The sequence below is a fragment of the Parasteatoda tepidariorum genome, chromosome 2 (genome assembly GCF_982258835.1).
Source record: "Parasteatoda tepidariorum strain Cologne lab strain chromosome 2, Ptep-v5.0, whole genome shotgun sequence".
Lineage (NCBI taxonomy): Eukaryota > Metazoa > Arthropoda > Arachnida > Araneae > Theridiidae > Parasteatoda > Parasteatoda tepidariorum.
In genome coordinates, this window is record NC_141756.1 from 126773112 (window position 1) to 126796705 (window position 23594).

The 23594-nt window shown below is 29.9% G+C and overlaps 1 protein-coding gene and 1 long non-coding RNA gene across 2 annotated transcripts in view; one reads left to right on the forward strand and one right to left on the reverse strand.

Moving 5' to 3' along the window:
- LOC147816190 (calcium-dependent secretion activator 1-like) overlaps positions 1 to 23594 on the reverse strand; it is a 278097-nt gene that overhangs the window by 132826 nt on the left and 121677 nt on the right. The window lies entirely within an intron of this gene.
- LOC147816191 (uncharacterized) lies at positions 1621 to 23528 on the forward strand. The gene is made up of 3 exons (XR_015431862.1): positions 1621 to 1694; positions 13939 to 13986; positions 23178 to 23528. It is a non-coding gene; the product is annotated as an uncharacterized LOC147816191 (long non-coding RNA).

Here is a 23594-nt window from a genome sequence, read left to right on the forward strand (position 1 = left end):
TCCTTATTTTTCTGTCTTAACTGTTTTATGTATTGCAATTTTTTAATTTTACACACCAGTCATGGAACAGTTTTTTTTAATAACTTATTGGAGATTCTAACTCTCTTAAGATCTCCCAAAAGATGCCCTCCTTAAAAGCATCATCCTTAGTGCAAAAGGATTTTCACCTCCCCCCCCCGTCTACTTTTTAAAGAAGAAATTATTTTTAAAAATGATCACAATCAGAATTTTTGAACTCCATATAAATTCTATTAGTAATTTATACCATTTTATATGAATAGCTTCTCCAGTAAAAGATTTGATTTCTATATTTTATTACTTTAATTTTATTTATTCATGCCAGTGAAGGATTTTAACTTATTACTTATTAATTTATTATTTCACCTAACAATGTTGGTAGGTTATAATAAACTATAACGGAATAATTTCCATTTGCCTATTTGTAGGTTAACTTCACTCAAAACTAAATTAAAACAAGTTCAACAAAATAAATTATTCCATAACCTCTCTATTAGTGTAAAAAGTGGGATATTTTTGCATATATAATTAAATGTCTTAGCTTTTCAGTGTCTTTTAATATAAACATTTTAGGAGGCCTTGTAACTCTATAAATAGATATTAAGCAATAAAGTGAAATTAATTAACAATTTCAGTATACAGCAATTAAACAGGAAATATTTTAAAAGCCTTGAAATCACGCAACACGATGTATTTGACAAGTGTGTTCAAAATCATAGATGGCGCTTTTCTGTTCTCTGACAGAATTTCCGAATTTCTCTGACAGAATTTCTCCCTCATAAAACGCAAATGTGGTTAAATTACAAAATAATAATAATTCATTGACCTATGACCATCTAAATATTTTTTTATTATCTAAATATTTTTTTATTATTTATAATTTTATTTAGATTTAATGAAAAATATATTTATTAACTTTTTAAAAACGATATTTTGTTGAATTTAAAGCCATTAAGATCGAGTCCTAGAACGTAAAAATTATTCGATCTAAAGTTATTCAGGGTGGTCCGTTTTTTTTGCGCATTCTACCTAAATATAATTATAGGTTTTAAAAATTAAAAAAAAAATTAAAAGTTCTAAGTGTTGGTACTTCTTTTCACGGACATCTGTAGAGGTCGATCCATTGACGGGGCACCTTTTGGGAATCCTCCATTAACCCATCGAAAAAAATCGTGAGCTAACTGAAAATTTTCCTCGGTTACAGCGAATTTTTGATTTAATAAACAAGAGACAGCTGGAAATTTACATAAAAGGAAAATCCTCCCAATCCTGTAAGTCAGCTTGTCTATATCTGTTTAATGGTAAATCACATGCATGCATTGTGAGGGAAAGATAAACCAATTCTTTTGCATAATAATTCTTAATTCATTTTTATTGTTCAATATACATCTTTATGAAATAATCAAGCAAGTGTTATAAGAATGCATTAAAAACTTAAGCCACCTCTTCTATGTTACTCACTTGTTTCTCTTTCTTTTGCACCATGCATATATTTGTTTTTTTTTATTAAAAGTGTTTTGAATATAATTTTTTTAAATTTAATTTTGTGATTTGAAAGGCTTATTTAAACATTGCTTAATGTTTTCTTCGTAATTTTTGCAGGAAAAGTTGTGACCCTTAGTTTTTGGAAGGGAAGTTAGTGAGTAAATTGTATAATGTAGAGCGACCTAGTTCTGGTAAGATTTTAACCCTTGTTTCATTCAAATTTTTGCGTGTTGCAAATTGCAACCCACATTTTCAATGAAACTATTGCTTCAATACTCTTTAATGTTGTATAACACAGTTTTTTTTATGTCATTTTCTGGAGTGATATAATCTATGAAATTTTATATCTAAATTATTTAAAGATAATCGAATTAATATTTTAAAAACCTCGCATTAAATTACTGAAAAGCGTATACTAATTACTAAAAAAAACATACATTTTCATGAACACAACCGAAGTTATGAAATATGTTTTAACTGACAGCAATGAATGTAGGAAATTGCTAGCCCTCCTTAGTCCATCAGAAATTTTTATTTGCCCATTTTTATAGAACAAAATGTCCTAAACAAGTTACAGCTAATTTCAGAAAAAATAGTGGAAAGTTTACAAGTTATATATTGCTTTAATAAACAAGTGTCGGCTCTTTTTTTTGACAAAAGAAATCACAAATATGAATTTTGCCATTTACAATGCCTGGTTAAGTCCTTCGTAGGAGAAAGTCACCACCATAAGATTAACCCATTTTCAAAAAGTTTTTGGATTGATAGGTTATAACTACATTTTAACATAAAAACAGGCTCAGTTTTATCTCCAATCGGTAACCCATTGTAGAAAAATATTAGTAAATTCTAGTCCGAATTGAATTTTTGTTAGTCCATCCACCCAAACATCATAGCAGGGCAAAATACACTCTAAATACATTGTCCTTAAATCTTCAAATTTGAATTTTTTCTTTAAACGTAACCCTTTGCAGTTCCCAGAATTCCTGGAATCAAAATATTCGCATTGTTAAATCACTTGCTCAAATGTAGTTTTTGGCCAAAATTGGTTTGACCTATTGTATGAACTACAAACCGGACTTCATAAAAATAGCCAAAACAAGTTTTAATTAATTTTTGAGCTAGTAACCACAATATCGAATTTGACCTCAAAATGTTATTTCTCAGTAGACGTTTTGCTAAATCAGGTAACCTACCAAAAGAGACATGCAAAGCCATATCTTAGCTAATATTTGACTAAGAAATAAAAGTTTGAACGTACATTAGCCTTCTTCAAATGTTTACCCATCGTGGGAAATCAATAACACACCCAAAAGTTCTAATTAATTTTTAAAAAAAAATTGGCTGGCGCATGTTAATATTAACCTAGAAACCACAAGTTTTAATTTGTTTCCAAGTATTTGTCCATTGTAGGAAATAATTGCACTACCCTTAAAAAAAGTTATAGTTGATAGTGACATTGGTTCCAAATCAAACAAATTGCAGGAAATCTAATACCCATCGAAATTGTTTTGTTAGCATTACCCGTTAAAAAATAATTCCAAAAACAATTAAACTAATTTTTTGTCAAAAAACCCACAAGTTTTAATTTTTACTTTAGTGGGAAAATCTTTGAATGAACTTCATTTTATTCTCAAAAATCAACTGAAATAAAATTTGCAGTGAAAAGAAATGACTCAAGTTTGACCATTTGACTTAGATTGAACACCGATTTCCTTTTTACATATTTTTTTTGATACTGTAATAATATTTATATCTTGGAATTTGTACTTGCATTTGGATATAGTCATTGAGTTAAAAATAGGCAATAGTGAGTTTTATAAGTATGTAACACACAAACGAATTAAGGCCGGAAATAGGATCAAGATTAATTAAATTAAGGGGAACGTGATCATATAACAATATGCCAATAGTTGTTTTAATGGAATTCGAAAATAAATTTAAAAAATGTAAATCGTAGAAAAACGATAGTTTTATGATATAAATCTCTTTTAAGGTAAATTTTAGCATATGCTTCTGAAACCTGGACCATATCTTGTACAAAGGAGGTTATGTTGGGTACCTTTGAGAGAAAGGACTTGAGAAGTATTTTTGGAGGAATTTAAAAAACCTTAGAAGGACAAATCTAGAGCCTTATCACTCATATAATGAGCCTGATATTACTGACTTTATTAAGCGACGAATAAAATGGGCAGGCCACTATTTCAAAATGGATGAAAATCGTACCAAAAATAGAAACTTCAATGCCAGACCTGTTGGATCACGAGAAAAAGGCAGGCCGAATTTGAAATGGACAGATGGCTTAAAAAAAGACCTTTTGGTCTTAAAAACTAAGGACTGGAAATTCGGTTGCAGGAAAAAGCTTAGCATGGAAAAAACTTCTTCAGAAGGCCAAGACCCGCCTTGGGCTGTCGAGCCATTTATGATGACGATGAACGTGATCATTAAGTAAAAGTGGTACAATGATGTCGTTGGATAACCCAATAGGTCACAAAGTGTGAGGTTTGGATAAATTGGTATCACCAAATTTGAAATAAGGTAAAAACTAAAATTAATCATGATCATAAATAAATAAGACAATGACGTGCTATAGTCAGACACAAGCTTAGTATTTTACAAGGTGAGATGCTTCCAAAGTGAAGTAAAACCTGTACTCAAATCAATAACATTACTCAAAATAACAACCAATCAACAATCAAATTACTCACCGCATACAGAAATAAAAAAAAAATGAAAAGCCATCACAAAAATGAACACAAATAAAATGGTGTATTCCCACATTCTTTTAGTTTAGCACAACATGTATTTAGAACAAATTCACAATTTTACCAGTAAAACGTATCTTTTGACACAATTTTAACAAAAAAAAGCCTTGAATTAGAAATGGGGGACAAGAGAATTTAACATAAAGTGTCGCGCATCGGAATAAGATACAAGAAAAAGACAAATTTAAATGATGATCATTAAGATAAATGCAGAAGGAATGCTTAAATTTGAAAAGGTCTTTAATGTTAAAGAAAATTAAAGTTTTAAAAAGTAGATATTCAATTAACAGAAATGTACGATTCGAGGATTTTATTAAACTTAAAAGCAAAGAAAAAGGATGTAAAAAAAATTTCTCTCGATTCGGACCTAAAGTGTTAAATCTTTTAAAAAAATTCGTTAATTGGTATTGATCCAAAAAAGCGAGAGACTACTAAATTTAAAGAGCGAAGAGTTTGAAAATCAGACGAATCAAATTGATTAAGCCCCCCTGAAAAAATAAATGAAGAAAAAATAAAGGCGGGTGTAGAGGGGCATCTCTCCCCACAGGAAGTATAATAACCGCGATGACCAGCGAAGAGGAGAGAACAGAAAGTTAATATTCTTTATAATAAGAAAAGTGAAGTTTTGCCAAACAGGATATTTAAAAAAATTATTTGCATTTAAATCGAGAAGACAAAACCCTAATTTAAGAAAATCACTAGGGAAATTTCGTGTGAAATAAATTCCATAAATAAAAAAGAAATAAAGGATTAAAAAATTAAAAGATAAGATTTAAATAAAAGAGTAAATTGTTAACATTTCACAAAGTGTTACTGTGACAGTAGGTGAAACATATTCTTAAACTAAAATGATTTATAATAAATAAATAAAAAATCTCCCTTTCTTAACTTTGTTAATCATTGTTCAACGTAGTACTGCTAACGGGTGTTGCCTGTCCCACTTAATACCTTCTAATGGCATTTGTGTTATTTATATTTGCGTCCTGAACGCTAAATATGTTTATTTCACAAGTTATTTAACAAGTTTAGCTACTTGCTGTCTATGGAATTGAACAAGAAGTTGGACTTGAGCCGTGGTGGCTCAGGGGATTGAGCACTCGCCCCTCTATAAGGTGAACTGGGTTCGAATCCCGGTGAAGGCTGGTTAATTTGAATTCCACACCCGCCTCGCACCGTCCACAGTGCTGACTTAAAATATCCTCAGTGATAGACGGATCATGGGTTAGAGTCCCCTTCGTCGCCAGGCTAACCGTGGGAGGTCTTCATGGTTTTTCCCTCCACGTAACGCAAATGAGAGTTAGTTCCATTAAAATGTCATCCATGAAAGGGAATTTCTTCCAATAGTTCCCTTGTCTTCTGGATTGTGCTCAAAATTACAAGGCTACGGAGTTGAACATTGGTTGCCGTAAACTGAAAATTCGTACTGCTGTTTAACGACGGTTAAGATATAAAATAAAAAGAAATCGGACTTTGAGTTCAAAATTTGGCCCATTGTGGGAAATAATTACCAGACATTTGTCAACTAAAACTTTGTTACCCACTCCACCTATAAATAGTTAAAAAAAACATTAATCCAACTGAAAATAATGACGAAAGCAGTCTTGTTAACTTTCTTGTTAAGTAAAAATTCACGATTTTAGAAGATTCAAATTTAACAACTCAGTTGAACCCTAACAGTATATCGTAAGCCTCTGTTTGGCATCAAAAACTTTCATTAGCCAGCCAACTTAAAAAAATTTCTCTTTAAAACAAAAAGATTTTTAAAAAAGTCTCACTGTGATAATGTTGGGATGGATTGGCTTAGATGTTTACTCGAAGCACACCAACTCCAAATTATTTTTTGCGAACTTGCCCAGAAAGTAAAGTAAATGCTGAACATCATTGCATTGGTCATGAAATTGTAGATCTTTGATATCTATGAGCCACTGTTCTATTGTTGCAGGAATGTTTTATTTTAACCTACCCAAAAGTGTTTTTTAGCCAAAGCAGTTTATGATTGATTAAGCTAATTTTTGAACCAAAATTCTTCATAACTCTTAGCTTATTGTGAGAAATTACTATTTTGTGTTATTTCGTCAAAATTTCCACTAAGCCGTCGATCAAAAATTTAAAAAACTACAGCAAAAAGAGGTCCTAACTGGGTTAAAAAAAATAGTTTGAATTTTGCAATTTAACATTAATTTCTTGTAGATAAATGTTAAGCCTTCCATCCAAAAACAGTTATCAAATTAAGAAATATTTTATAATTTTATAACGGTCGTTGAACAGCCGATCCACTTTCTTGGGTTTACGACAGCTAATGTTCAACTCCATAACCTTGTAAATTTGAACCTAATCCAGAAGACAAGGGAACTCCTGTGTAACGTATTGGGAGAAATTTGCCTTCCAGAAGGACTTTTTGAAAACCTCTCACGGTAGACTGATGGCAAGGAGACTCTAACCCATGATCGGTCTACCACTGAGGATATTTTATGTTAGCACTGCGGTCGGTGCGAGCCAGGTGCGGAATCCGTATCGACTGGCCTTCGCTGGGAAACAAACCCCGTTCACCTCATTTGAAGGCTCTATCCCCTGAACTACCACGGCTCAAATTAAGATATAGTTAAGTTATTATCTGAAACACCATAAGCCATTTCACCAGCACCATTGTCTGCCTGAAATTATAGTTTATTGTAGGAAGCCGTTATCCCTCCAAACAATTTTCGGTAAAAAGCAAATTCAGCCTAAATTGTAAAGTGGGCAAATATAAAATTGAATTTTGTCTTAAAATTTAACGCATTGTAAGAAGCATTTAGATCACGTCCGCCCTCCAAACATCGTCGCTTAATCTAAAGTAATTTTGCCGTTAGCGTACTCATTGTAAATCGTTATCCTATCAAAAAAATTATCATTAGCTTCTCCAAAGTCATCAAGTGTAATAAGTTTTGTTATTTTTTTTAACCTAATAGCATTATAGAAAATCACTAAACAAACCATTACCCCCAGAAAAATATTTTTAGTCTATTATAGTATTTACGAAGAAACGTTTTAGATCATTTCGTCGCTTTGAAACTAAACAGTTGTAACTCAAAAAAGTCAAAAAATGAGATTTTTGGGTCATTTTGTGTAAAAAAAAGTCACCCTTTTAGAAAAACTGTTATCTTTATAGTTCCATAAAGTTAATTTAGAGAGCAGTAAATCGTCATCGCATTCCCGCGATTAGCATTAGCGCGGAAAGTTTGAAATCACTCTCCTGAAAAACTTGCTCTTTTGAGTTACCACGGTTTAGTTTCAAAGCGACGATTTTTGATCTACAACCAGAAAGTTTGAATTTTTGCCTTAAAATTTAAGCTATATAAGGGAAACCCACTTGTAAATTAAAATGATTAATGGCCAATACAAGTTTTTAACTTAAAAAAACCCGAGGCTTGAATTTTGCTTTTAAACAAAATCCATAGTAGGCAATCCTTACCCCACTAAAACGTTTCGTTTAACTTAAACTTCTCTTACAATATGGCCTTGACAAAATATTGCGATTCTTTTTCCCAGAAAACGAATTTTATCTTAATTCCGATCAAAAAACACCAGTTAGAACTTTGTCTCCCATTTTAGCAAATTGTTAGCCCTTTAAAAAATTTTGTCCTCCCGTTCACCCAAACAAAGTCTAATTTATCTAAAGTTTATGTAAAGTTAATTAATTTCAAGTTCATATAATTTTTCTCAAACTGCAGTATTTAGATTTTACCGACAGCGCCAGATTTTTGTATAAAAAAATAATAATAAAAAAAACCATTATCGCACCAAAATCTTTGGTTAGCTGCCTCACCAATAAAAAATAATAACCAAAAACAATACCCTAACCCTAGCAACAATTTTACTTTGGCTCCAGTTTTGTCTTGCAATATGGAAAACAATGCAAGTGGTTCGTTACTGATTTCAATAAAAAGTGGCTTCGCAACTGTTTTCTCTCTATTGCTAATGCTATAAACGCTGAAATAGATTTTTCTAAAACTGATAAAACAAATTTCATTTTTGAAAAACATTTATTTCCGATATGTAGCTTATAATAGAAAGATGCCAAACATATCTCAACTTGAATTTTATTTTTTTTGTCTTTATTAATCTTTTGAAACTAAATAGTTTTTCTTTGTTTGATTATTACATTTTTATAGTTAATATAAAAACTTGTTAAAATTGCGCAGGCTTGAAGGAAAATTTTATTTTAGGATCATTCTTTTTAGGTCATTCACAAAAACAATTTTACAAGGCAGATGCGTGAATAATTAATTTTTGCTTACAGTTTTTTTCACTTTCAGACCTAACAAAATTCATTATAGAAATATAACTAGTAGTAAAAAAAAATTCAGATGCCACAAAAAAAAAAAAATTTATTCTCGAGTGAGCTACAAGATGAGCACAAAATTATTTATAACTTAATCTTCAAAAACGAAATACATGAGACCTAAAGTAAAACAAAAGTGAAAATAAGTTTTATTAAACAGAAAAACTTTAAAAATAAAATTTGCAAGGTTGTTTAATATCAATTGCATCGTGGGGAGAGTCATATCGACAATTCATCTATGAAAAGCATGGAGCTAGGAGTAAGTGGAGAAGACACTCCCATTGACCCACTCCTTTCAAGGTGAAGCAACCGCGACAATTTTCCGCCATCTTACTTGCTGCGTCGTTGTGCGCTCATACATCTTTCTATTTCTAGTTAATCCATGCTTTTTAACGGAGCTTGGAGGGCGGTTTTGAAGGGTTCTTAATTTGATTTAAAATGTCAAGTTTAGTCTTTTAAGTTAAATATGAGATCCATCCATCCAAGCTTTCTCCATTTTTTATTTAGCCGTTAGAATTTTCGTATTTCTAACTTTTAGAAAAAACATTTCAACTTGACAGAATTTTTAAAACAAATGGAATTCTTGGTAAAGTTAATATTAGGTCAAGTTCATTTAACAATCACTATGCACTTTTCAAAACAATTTCAAGAAGATAAAAAAGTTTATTATCTAGAAATTTAAAATTTATATTACTCTGATAGTTTTAATTCATAGGTCCATAAAGTCAGGTAACTAATTATTTTAAGAAAAGACAAGAAAAAAATATTAGGTAGTTATGAATGTGTTGCATCCATGGAACCTACTCCAAGCTGAATATAGAAATAAATTGAATACCACAATATTGAAAGATGTTTATTGTAAAAGAATGATTTCAGAAAATGAAATACATAAATTTATACAAATTTCTCTTGCTAAAAATAAATCTATACATATGAAGATTTATACTTTGAGAGTTTTATGAATACTTAAATAGGACATTTTTAATTGCATACAAAGTAAATCAATTTTAAAAAACATATGTCGAAATGTTTATTAAAAGAAAGGAAAAATATGTTACAGATTAATAAAATATTATCACAGTATTCTAGTGATTATTCAAAAAAAAAATTCTTAGACCTGAGCAAAGACACATTGAAAAATCTAGAAACAGATCCTTAAATATATACATATATTTTGTTTATAAATTGAATATAGCTGTTTTCAAAATTATTAAATTTGAAAGAAAAAAAATTAGCTTAGGGATTAGAAAATATTATGCATTAAAAAAAACTATAATAATATATATATATATACATTGAGCGAGAAACATGTTCAATGCTTTCAATGAAGGTATGTACATTTAATGTATACAACAAAAAGCAACTAACAATTTCCTTAGAGGGGTGCATTGAACTTTATAAATCCAGAAAAAGATTCTTAAATGTAGAGAAAAACACATTTAATGTTTTCAATGAAGGTATACAACAAAAACATTTAGAAAAAAAAATACTTTAACTTGGAGAATTTTTAAAACAAAAATAGTTCTATTTCATTTTACAATCGCTATGTATTTATCAATACAACTTAAAAAATATAATTAAATTTATTAAGAATTGTAAAATTTCAACCACCCTGAGAGTTTTATAAGTTCAAACTTAAGAGTTCAAACTTAATTATTATACTAGTAAAGGAAGATAAACTTATTACGTTAAGAAAAATTAGGATTTAAAGAACAAGCTGTGAGCGGTTATGAATATGTCACATCCATGGAGCTAACTCATAGCTCAATATAGAAAATAAAATTGAATACCACAATATTGAAAAATGTTTCTTGTTAAAAAAAGAATTTCAGAGAGTGCAATACATAATTTATGTTCATTTCTCTTGCTAAAAATTAGTCTATACAAATCCATATTAATATACCTAAATAATTTATACTATGAAAATTTTATGAGTACTTAAAATATGACATTTTTAATTGCTTACTAAGCTTACATTGCTTTTTAATTGCGTCAAAATATTTCTTAAAAACAAATAAAAATTAGAGATTGAGAAAATATTATCACAGTATTCTAGTGACTAACTCAAAATATCTTAGCCTTGAGAGCAATAAACAATTTCTTTAAAAAGGTTTAACTTCACAAATCCTTAAATATATATATATATATATATATATATATATATATATATATATATATATATATATATATATATATATATATATATATATATATATATATATATATATATATATATATATATATATATATATATATATATATATATATATATATATATATATATTCTCTATAAATAGGAAATTTATTATTGCTAAATTTAAAATAAATCAAATCACTTTGATTTAAAAAAGGACTTCCTTTAAGGATCAGAAAACCCTACGATTTAATAAAAATTATTATTATTTTTTTTTTTAGAAGAAATACATTAAATGAAGATATAGAACAAAAACTATCAATACCTTAACATTGAGCAGAAACTACATCGCTATAAAGCTTAGAATAAATATGTATATAATCATGGAGTACTTTATTATTATCTAATACTATATGCAATCACTTGTATATAATATTAGATTTTTCAAATATTTTATTTTTTTTATCTATTTCATATTTGGAATGCAATGGGATACTTCCTGGTTTTAAAAAATATCAATTTAATCAAAAATATTAATTAAAAAATATCAATTTTTAGATGAATAACTTCGACGGAAATAAATAAAACTACAGCTGAAATTTTTATAAAGTAACATAAAACCTTAAAATACAAGAAGTCATAATTAAAATAATATAATTAAAATAATAAGAAGTCCAAGAAAAAATAATAAGACAAAGTAAGACTACTCGAATAACGAATAAAATAAAAATGATAATGACTGTCCGCACATACGACAATTCAAGCATAAACGAGCTACAACTGTCAATGTTTTGAAGTATGTAAGATGGCCGACGGTTAATTTCGCGGTTAACATTGCCGAGCTTTCGACTTCACGAATTTCTGCTAGTGTCTCCTCCATCTACTCCTAGCTCCATGATGAAAAGGTACCCCAACATTGAAGCGAGTTAGCATATCTTACATACTAGTGATATTAGAATTGTATTTATGTATTGGTAGACACACTACAGCATCACAAACGTCGGTGACAGCTAAAAGACATTTCCTTTACTTCCAAGACTACAAAGAACATTATTATTAATCTTGATTGAAAATAAGATTCTGGACTGATGATATAGAAATAACTGAACTCAGTGGCGCGGCAGCCCATAGAGGGCCAAGGCCTACTGTGCCCATCTTAGTTTTCTTGACCTTGGGCTCTGGAGTGCAGGAGCAGATGTTCCGGTTAGGGGGTCAGCCGAGCGCAAAACCCCCAGTGTTTAGTTCCCATGGTACTCATTCATCGATCCTACTGAAGGGATGAAAGGCTTAGTCAACCTTGCCCGGCCCAAGGATCGAACCAAGGACCTGTGGCTCCACTCAGCCACCGGGCGTCATGATATAGAAATAGCCCCCAAACATTCGATGGGTAGTTTTGTCATTCAGATATAAAAATTAACTAAATTCCAATTTCCACTTGAGTAAGTTTGAAAGTTTAGTCTGAAGAAGTTTGAAATTTGAAAGCGAAACAATTGCCTTAAAACCTCCAACTATAAGACTTGTTTCAGATTTAAAGAATTTTTTTTAATATTCATGACTATAGTTCTATTTTTCTTCGACTCAATCTCTTCATATTAATAAAATAGATTTATCTTATTCTGTTAATTGATTAATAAAATTGAATATTAATTTCTGATATTAATTAATAACTTAATTTATCAATTATTCATATAATTTAGTAATAAGTATATATCATGTTTCCTTAGTAAATAAGAGAAGTAGGTATTCTATAAATCATCTCGATAAAAATTAGCATTCTGGCTCTTTTTTTCTGAAGAATCTGGCTGAAAATAAATATTAAAACAAAAAATGAAATACGTTTGGCAAAATTACTATATAAAAAGTCGCATCTATTGGACCAAGATCCAAAAAAAGTGCATCATGATGAATGTGACATTAAATATACTAAATTACCAAAAAGAAACAAAATTATTATTTAAATTATTATTAAATTATTATTTAAAAAAAATCATTTGTAAAAATAAATAAATCGACACGATTGTACCATCTTTTTAAACTGTTTTGATATCAAGTTCGTAAAGTATTAACCTTTCATACAATAATAGCAAAAACAAATGCAACTAAAAGAATAAATTTTGCTGTAGAAACAATGAATTTGCATGAATAACATCCCATTCTGATTTCATTCAAATTTAGCAGCTCAAATGGACCACTTAAAAAAAAGAGAGAGAAAGTGAGATAACTCTGCATAGCTTTTGTTCTAATGATCGGATTTATGAAAACTAATAAGTGTCGGTCTTAACAGCTCAAAAGGGTGAACTCAAGAGCTAACTAATTAATGCTAACAATTGAATAATTAATATATATTATTAAATTATGTTATAGAATCGGAGACAATACATTCCCTCTGAACTTTTTTCAAATTTTCAGTGAATTTTTCAACAACTTTCATTAAATTTTACTAAGATTTTTTTTAAACTACTGTCTTAAAATGTTAAAAATGCAGACAATCAAACATAAAATTTTCTAAATTAAAATTTATTTTCACTGAGATTCAACTTTCTTGAAAATGAGATGATTATTTGAGTACAAAACATATAATTAATTTATAGGTATATGCATGTATAATAAAGTACATTAGTTAAAAGCTTGTGAAAGTATAATTTACTTACGACTAATAATGAGAAATAAATTGCTTGTTTGATTTACTTATAATTTCCATCCAATCAGTTCTTAAAATTGAGCCTTTGGAGGGTATAAAAATAATTCACATTAGTAATACAAATCTATAATAACAATATCTATTATAAAACTGCGCAGAATTGATGCAGTTTTAATAGGTACCAAATAGACTAATAAAATACACTGTACCATTAGTATTTTTGCTACCTATTAAAACTACACCAATTACCATAATATCGGCAGTGCTTATTACCAAATTTAATGAAACATTGACGTTAATAAAAGTACCCTCTTGTGATTAATTATTTCTGCTGTTTTCTGATTTCCATAACAGTAGACGGTTTTAGACTTTGTCCTAAGGGGAGTTCTTTATATAGACAAACTATAAGTTACTGTCTCGTTTTTCCCTGCTCTTATGATCTTTTGCACCGTGCACACTTACATTTTGTAAAATATAAGTATCATTAATTTTTTAATGAATTTTTTTATTGAATTTTATGGTTTGAAATGCCTATTAACAAATTTATACATTATTTTATTTGCAATTTTTACAGAACAAGTTGCGGCCTTCTTTTCTGATAATGTGATACTCCATAATTCAGGTAAGAATTTTATTCTCATGTTCCATAAATTTTAAGATCTAAACCTGTTTCCATAAAAAAATCAATTTTAACTTCTCAATTAAGATTCAAAAACACTTTTAGTTTTTTTTTTCTAGTTACAGTAATACTATTTATACTATATAAAACCCTTAATAACTTTGCTAGTTCTTTTTGTTAGCTTTCTTTCTCCGCTCAAAACAACAGATTTCAGAACACGAGGAATATTTTCTTAAACTTTGATTCCAATAAACTTGAATTTTGATGTTCACAATCTTTTTCATTTTCCTTAACTTAAAAAGAGCTTTTTTTTATCCAAATAGTTAGTGGGAAAATACCATCAAGAAATTTTTTCGCTTTTATGCATGCTTGGCAATTTTCTTACTCTTAACAAAAGTAAAAAGTACGTATTTTTACACGCTGGTCATTAAATGTCCCCCTGTCCAATGCCCATCAAACAACAAGGGATATGCTTAAATAACTACCATTTGATCAGTTGTGAAAATCTCTTTGAAAAAGCTTTTTCCGAATCTGTAGAATTGATTTAACTCCTACCCCTTTGTAAATTTTATTTTATAACCGTCGTTGGACATTCGACCCAACTTTAGGGATTTACGACTACTAATGTTCAACTCCGTAGCCTTGTCATTTTGAACTCAATCCAGAAGACAAGGGAATTGCTGGATCAAGTATTGGGAGAAATTTGCCTTCGTGAAGTATTTTTTGATTTAACTAACCCACATTTTCGTTTCATAGAGAGGAAAACACGAAAACCTCCCACGGTTAGACTGTCGGCAAGGGTCTAATCCATGATCCATCTACCACTGAGGATATTTTACGTCGGCACTGTGATCGATGCGAGACGGATGCGAAATTCGTATTGATCAGCCATCGCTAGGGTTCGAGCCCAACACTTTATCCCCAGAGCCCCCACGACTCACCTTTGTAAATTGGTGAGAACAAAGAAAAAATACATCCACAGAGGGCCAAGATGAGGAATCCTTATAATAAATACTAAGGAGACGTCTATTGTTTGACAACTATTTTAAAGCCATCAAACAATTTAAGACCCCATTCTTTTCTGGAAAATAAAAACAGATGTGAGATGTATGTTTAAAGATGCATGTAGTTAATATCGTTACAGTTTGAAAATTTAAAAAAGAAAAATTTGGATTTTTATTTTATCCTGAAAAGTAAGAATGACTACGTAATCTTTTTCTAAACATTTATATAAATGCATTGAGTGTTACCCGATTTGTTTACATCCGTCAGATATGTTAAAATTTGTTACAACTATACGTTTCTTAAAATATTAATACAACAGTAAAACAATTTTTACAATTGCGCATGCCATATTCAGTTAAAAGTATTATAATTTTTGTTAATTTTTTACTATTAAGTTGAAAAAATATGAAAAAAACTTCGTACTGAAAAAACCTTTGGTTTAGTAGATTTGAAAACATTTTTTTTTTATTTTTTGTTAAAATAGATTTCTTAAAATTGTGTTTGAAAATTTAATATAATACAAATATAAGTATTTTCTGAAATTAAAAATACTATTACATAATTTTTAAAATAATTTGATGCTAATTGCAATCTCTTCTGAAAATATTTTTATTTATCCTTGGAATTACTCCATGCATGTTGGGATTTTAATGTTTGGATTAGGTTCAAAAATTGCACTCCATCAAGCCTTTATGACAAATCAATTTTAAATATGGGCATTGGTAAATCAAAAATAAATGCAATTAAATAGTGTCGTTGTTCATTATTTTGCTGTTGAAATTATCTTAATGATAACAGCAATTAATGTTGAAATTTCAAATTTTTCGTTCTATATGCATTGAAATTTCTTGTGAAAATATTAAGTAATTTAGTGTTTATTACATGCCAATGGCTCTGTTAATTAGTTAGGCTAAGAAGAATTTATTTTTGCTTCATTCATAACTTAATAGATTTCCAGCTTTATCGCTGTTATTTTTCTAGAAAGTTTAGCAAGAAATGCATCATCAAACTTTCATATTGGTTTTAGATTTAGTCACCGAAATACTCTTCAAAATCTCTTTTTCTTAATGTTATATCTTGAATCGTATATTCAAAATTTGATTTCTCAAAAACTATTCGAACGATTTTGTTCGATTTTTGTATTGAAATTTGATAAATTAAAGTTATCAAATTAGTTTATTGATTATCTAAAATTAGATACTTTAAAATTATGTAAGGTTTTTTTTTATACCTCAGAAATCAAGTTTTTTTCGGTTATTACTCAATAAAATAATAAATATTTATCAGATATTATTTTTTAGCCATAATTATCTTCCGATAATTAAATGTTATAGGCTAAGACGTAAACTGTTAAGATTGAGTCCTTAGAATCCAGAAAAAAATATCCGACCATTAGATCATACGTTATTCAGGATGTCCACTCTTTATTTTGACATTGTATAAATTTAGAAAAATAGTAAAAACACTAGCTGTTATTTTAATCGCTATTTTGATTTTTTTCGAAATTTTCTTTGCAATACAATTTAAACAACAGCGTTGAGCGCTTCAGTATTTTAAAAAAAAATTTCATAAGAAAGCTTAATTTTTTTTTTGGATGAATATCGCAATTAATATTTTTTACAATCGCTGCTTTATTTAATGATTAAAAAATGAACCAAAATAGGCAGTTATACTTCATTAGTAATTGCTATAATCCGTATTATCAAAAGCAAATTATTAGTTTACAGATCAACCTGACTAAAATTTTTATCTTGCCCACAAAATAATATAACATAACAAGAGCAAACTGTTAAAGATTTTGTTCTTAAAATGACAAATTTGAATTTTGCCATCAAATGATAAACCCAAAGGCAGTAAACCTTTTCTTCCACCACAAATAGTGGTTTCGAAATGCTTGTCCATTTTAAGCATTAGTTAGTAGGGTAGCTATAAAAGTTGACCTTTTCTAAAAAAGTCCAAGAGGATTTTCTTTAGGAAGCAATCTTTTATTTAAAAAAAAAGCTGACTTTAATTGGATAGTTTTAATTTTATTTTTATCTTATTTTTCTAAACCAATGTGTGTGGAGCCGTGATAGTTCAGGGCATAGAGCGTTTGCCTTCCAATGAGGTGATTCAATGAGGTGAAATCCCGATTGCTGGTCGATATTAATTTCGCATCCTTCTTGCATCGACCTATGTGCTGACGTAAAATATCCTCAGAGGTAGTAGGATCATGGGTTAGGGTCCCCTTGCAGTCAGATTAACCGTGGAGGGTTTTCGTGATTCTCTTCTCTTAATAACGCAAATGCGGTTTAGTTCCATCAAATTAGTCACCCAGGAAGACAAATTTCTCCCAATACTTGATCCAGGAGTGCCCTTGTCGTCTGGATTGGGTACAAAATAACAAGGCTACGGAGTTGAACATTATCAGTCTTGGGTTGGCGATTCAACGACGCTTATAAATAAATGAATAAATAAACCTGTGTGTATAAACGTATTGTGCCTTGCATTTAAATTAAATTTATTGAATGCTGTTCAGTAAAAACTACAAATTATTTTTTTTATAATATAATACTTAATGATATCTAATGCTGCAGTTTGTAATAATACATGTTAAAATATTATGTTATAACAGATAATGTGACAGAAGCAATCACTATTTTACCCACTGCAAGTTGTATGAAGATTTAATAGATACTTTCATGTCTTCAAGCTGTAGAAGTTTAAATTTTAATTGAACTTGGTTTTTAAAAATATATGAATAATTTAAGTTTTTATTAAATTATAAATATCAAGTACGTGGTGCAAAAAAATCGAACCACTCTGAATAACTTTTTATGCATTTATCGGTTTTTGATGTTCAAAGACGCAAACTAAATGTTTTCCAGGAGTGAGTTCAAACAAGGTAATTTGTGCGGACGATATTTTAAGTTCCAGATAATCTGTAGATTTTTCCATCGAATTTTAGATAGTTAGTTAAACGTTATGCCAGGAAAAAGTTTCGTATGCTAAGCGTATGCTAAATTTCGTAATTTCGTATGCTAAATATATATATATATATATATATATATATATATATATATATATATATATATATATATATATATATATATATATATATATATATATATATATATATATATAATCTTATGCCAAATAATTACTGCAAAACAGCGTTTTGTTAAGTTTTAAAAATTCTGCAACTTTTTGAAGTGAAGTTTAACATTTGACCACAAATTCCTAGATTATATGAGAATATCGTAAGTTATAACAGCCCTTAAAACTTTTTATCATCCAGCTAGCTTATTTTTTTTTTACCACAATAAGAAAAGAGTCCCGATGTCTCAGTGGGTCAGGAACTGAACTATCTTTGGGAAAAACTGTGTGTGGGCTGCTTCATGAAACCCATACAGATTCAGGTCGATTTCCATTCGATCGTCTGCGGAAATGGCGATCTGTGTTGAATGCTGACTAAATTGCCACTATCGTGCCATTGGTCTACGAAATAACTAACCATTAACCTCCATCCCCCCTCAGCCAAGAACAATTTTGTCTATAGCAGAAATGCTCGCTTCTAACCTGCTTACATGCATTTTTGAAACCATAACAGCTTTTATAGCTGATTAAGCTTATTTTTTTAATCTGATTTTGTTTCGAACTGTTAGGTCATGTAATATTAATCTCATACATTGATCCGCCGAAAGTTTTCGTCAGCGCACCCATAAAAAAAAGCTTTAGCAAGAAGTTTAAAGTAAGTTTTCTCCAGGAAAGCATAATTTTGATTTTTTCTCAATGCGTTTACCGATTCCTTTTGTTTTATAACCGGCATCAGACAGCCGATCTATTTTTGAGTTAATGTCTACCAATGTCCAACTGCCTAGCCTTGTAACTTTGAAAACATCCCAGAAGACAGGGGGAACACTTTGATCAAGAGTATTGACATAAACTAGCCTTCGTGAAGGATTTTTCTTATGGAGTAGAATACAAGAAATGCGAAGCATGAAAAGAAAAACCCCGAAAGCCTCTCACACTAAGTACAAGGGAGTTCGAACCCATCTACCAACAAGGATATTTTACGTCACCACAGTCGTCAGTAAAAGCCAGGAGTAGAATTCTTAACGATCAGCCACCTGTGGAATTTGAGCCAAGGTCACCCTTTTGGGAGGAAAAGCCCTCTATCCCCTGAATCAGCGCGACTTATTGTCTTAATGCATAATTTTATCCATTGTAGGTAGCAAGCTTCAACAAAAAAAATGTGGTATGAATTTTTTTTACATTTACAAAATCCGAAACAAAGCGTAACCCATATTAATCGTTAGCTGCCTTTCTCTCACAAAAATATTTTCGTTAGCTCATTGCTCAAACTAAAATTGTAGCCAAAGTAAGATCTGCAGAATTTTTGACAAGTTATAATTTTGTCTCCAGTCATCAGACTGTTTTGTGAAATGGTTTTCAACATGCCAAAAAAAATAGATTATGACTGAAACTAGCTTTACTTTTTTAACGATAACTAAAAGATTAAATTTTACCTCCAAACGCTGGTTTATAGTAGAAAAATTTAACTTGCGATAGACAACCTATTGCAACAAAATTATCGTTGTGGTTATTTTTTCCTAATTTTTCATAGTTATTCCTTACATTTAAATACTATTATAACTGTTAAAACTGAATCAGTAATCGAACGAAGGAATTAGCTTAACTCACTTGCTATTTTCGTTAGCTCAGCAACAACAACAAATTATTGTTGAAACAATATTTAAAGAATTTTTACTACTAGTTATTTTCAAATAACTTATAAATGTATAACCTAAAATGGCTTAAGCACAGACGTCTGATGGATAACTATGATAGACGTAATATGGATAAAATATGCGGTGGACCTTAGGAGACGTCTACGAAACAACTATCTAAAAACGTCTCTTAGAAGGATTCTCGTAGTCGAAATTTAGGCGTAGGATTGAAGCAAAATGAATAACTTGATGAATAAACACATTTAATAACTCCTATTAACAATTTATACAAAATGAGTTTTCGTTAAATTCAGCATCAAATATTTATGCGTACAGCAACAAAAAGAAAAAACTCGCCAAAAAGCAATTCTAAAATAAGGAATGAAAATGAATGTTAAAAATTGCTACCTTTTTTCTAGGTTCGCATAAACAATACTTATTTTTTACGTAAGTTCAAATGACTTGCTTTAGTTCATTTTATGTTCTCATGGCAACGATTGCTCTTGGTGTTCTAAAAGTTTAAATGTTTAAAGTAAGTTATGCTACTGAATCCAAGATTTTTTTTGAATTAAATGTGATAAATAAATAATTTACTGGAATAATTTATTTGAGAAGCATCATTTGAGCCGTTCCGTTTCATTGAGTTATCTCCTTGAAATTAAGTTTGAAAAGTAAGTGTTTAGTATCTGTTGGTCTATATTTGTAGTATACGTCTATATTTATAGTATACACTCGAACACAATATCGAAAATTATTTCCTAAAGTTTACAGTGATATTGATAAAGAAGAGTCTAATGTATACAGTGATGACAATGATAATTTCAACAACCCTCACAAGGTTAGATCATTATAGGCTATCGTTAATCTATCAAAACTTTCTGTTTTTTCGAACGTTAAAAAAATGACCAAATCAAGTTATCGAATTTCTGATTATTTTACTAGCTAGAATTTAGCTAGAATTTTGATTCAAACGTTAACAAATTTTGGAGCATCGTTATGACACTCGTCAAAAAGTAGTGAAACTGAGGTTTCGGTTGATTCATAATCTAAAAACCAAAAGTTTGAACTTTGTCTCCAAAATGTTAGCCTATTGTAGAAAATTATTAGCTCACCAAATATTTTCGTTTGCCTAAATATGGCCATTTCGTAAGTAAAAGAAAATTATGGCCATTTCTCAAATATACGGTGATGAATTTGAAATCGTTGGCAGTTAAATTCTTTCAAAATGTCCATCTGTCCGTGATAAATGATATTGGTTCAATTAGATTATTAAATAAGAGCAATAGGAAACTAACACATATTCCTCGATTGAAAAAAAGGAAGAAATATTTTGAAAACTTTTTTTAAATTTCTGTATTAGTATTTATTCGCTTTTAGCTTTATTACTTTCGCATGTCATTCATAATTCATGCATTTGTCACCTCTGCGTTAAGCTGCTTGAAAGTATATTGATTCCCCAATATGGGAAGAAAAAAACTAATTTGTGTGAAACCATCTCATTTCAGTCAATAAGAACTAATCGTTTTAAATTGGTCTCGAAATTTATGCCCACTTTAAGATGTAAATTAATTTTTTAACTCAGCAAGTGATTCATTTGTCGTGTAGGAATGAACAGAAGAAAGAAACCGACAGTCAATGCTAAACAAGTAAACCTCTTTCATGATAAAAACCAATTTGGCAGAGACAAGAAAATGACCTGACTGCGAAACATCAACTCAAAAAAAAAAAAAACTAAAAGAATACTTTGATAGAATTGGTGTTATGCAAAGAGTAAATCTAAAAGAGTCACGAAATAGTATGATTGATGATTAATCTATCCATACACGATTGAAACTGAATCAGAAAAGATTTCGAGGAAAATTAAAACTCTTACGAATAAAGGTTAACCTGAAAACATTAAGAACCAAAATGTAATTTTCATCATAGAATCAAAGAATACAAGTATAAGTGCAAAAGGGTAAAAATATACTTGAGGGTGTCCCTTGGCGAAATTGGGATCTTATGTTTAGCGCCATTCCTATTTGAGCGGAACACCGTGGTAACAGGAATGACTGCCAAAACATAATGATTTTTCAGTAAAATATTGAAAAATTTCAACAAAACATCGGATAAAGCTTGCAATGAACCCAATGTAAGCAAAATTAATAAATCCAATGAAAAGGATTTTGAATCGAAGCAAAAATTAATGGAGTAGTCGCAGAAAGAAAAGGAAAAAAACAACTCACTTCTTCATTAAGCTTAAATATTCTCAGATTTAGGTGCACAGAATTATGTAATAACAGTTGGATATTATCTAAATTTATCATGACTAGAATCTGTGTATCTCCATTGCCACATAAATTCGACGAAATACGAATCGAAAATGGCGTCTATAATACCGGACTAGAGGTGACATTTTTTTCTTAAATCTCTTTTTATGACTGCCTTCGATCTTATTGACCAGATTCAAAAGTAACCTTACCAGCCGGTATCTAAAGTAGAACTAACGGACCTCTGAAATTACATGCCGTTGAACATTTAAAAATAACGCTAAATTCTTAACCAATCAGAATCACGATTGGGTTTCAACATCGCCCAGCTTAGCGATCGACCGCGATCACAACTTGGCGAGAATCAAGGGGCACCCTCAAATATAGTCTACCCAAAACTATTGTACTTGAAAATTGAAAAACATTGGTGTTAAACGAATTTAATTGTAGAGAAAAGTGATTGTGTTTCTAAATAATATTTTTAAGTTATGTATATAAATAATTAAAAAGATTGTTGGATCTAATTTTGTGAAGTTTAAAACTGTTAAGTACTATTTTGTTTGGCTTCAAAACTAATCAGGATAAGATAAAACAAAGCATTTTGATTTTATAAAAAAAAAAGATCTAATTAGCTTCAGTCTTTAGAAATGGCTATATGTTTGTAAATAGGTGCTTTCGTTGTTTATATTTCTTGTGAAGTTAAATTATGGTATTTATTTACATTCTAATATTTTATTGAATATTTTAATTTGATATCTAATACCAAATGAATTGTTTACCATTGCTTACTGCTTGAGTCTAAAAATAATTTAGTAGAAACTTTAGTTCAACTTAAGTTTTAAAAGTGATATGTTTTAATTGCATCATAATGCATTGGTTTCAACCTAAATTTTGGAGATGTATGTTCATAAATAAGTTCATAAATAACTGTTTTTTTTTCCCCTCTGGAAAAGTTCTTCAAAGGGGAGAGGAGTTATTCAGTTTTAAAAAAAAATCTGGCTAACACAAGCATGAAACAAAAAAACACTTAAAAAGATTACACAAAATAAAAGAGCAAAAGAATTTATGGAACATCAGAAAGGTTTTGTATTTAAGATTCATACAAACCGGTTACATGTTTTTCCATTTATTTTGCTTACGGTTTTTTTTAAAATATAATTTAGTTGATGTGTGTTTGAATGAGTTGTTATAAAAAAGAGCTGTTTATTTAATGTAGTTTGATTCGTTACAGTACCCGTACTGATCTGCACGCCTTCCAAGGTCCTTCAGTAATTGGAACCCGCTATTGTACCAAGGTTCTTCTACCTCAAGAGCGTCTTTTTAGAGGTGCTGTGAATGCATCTTCATGGACGATAATGTTTACACCTTTTCGTACAGTGGCTGTCACAGAGCTGTTTGAGAGAGAAGATATTGGACGCATGGAATGGCCGACTAGGTCCCCGGATTTTAAGGCCATTGAACATGAACACGTGTGGGACGCAATACATCAGGATTGGCAGCAATTTCTCAAAAGCTTCTCAACAACCTGGTCCTCATCATGTGTAGACGATGCCAATCCTGCATAGATGTGATCATTACTAAAGGTTAGAATTTTCTTGTCAATCCCATGTAACATTGACGTTTCTGTCATTTGTATAATTATGTTTTT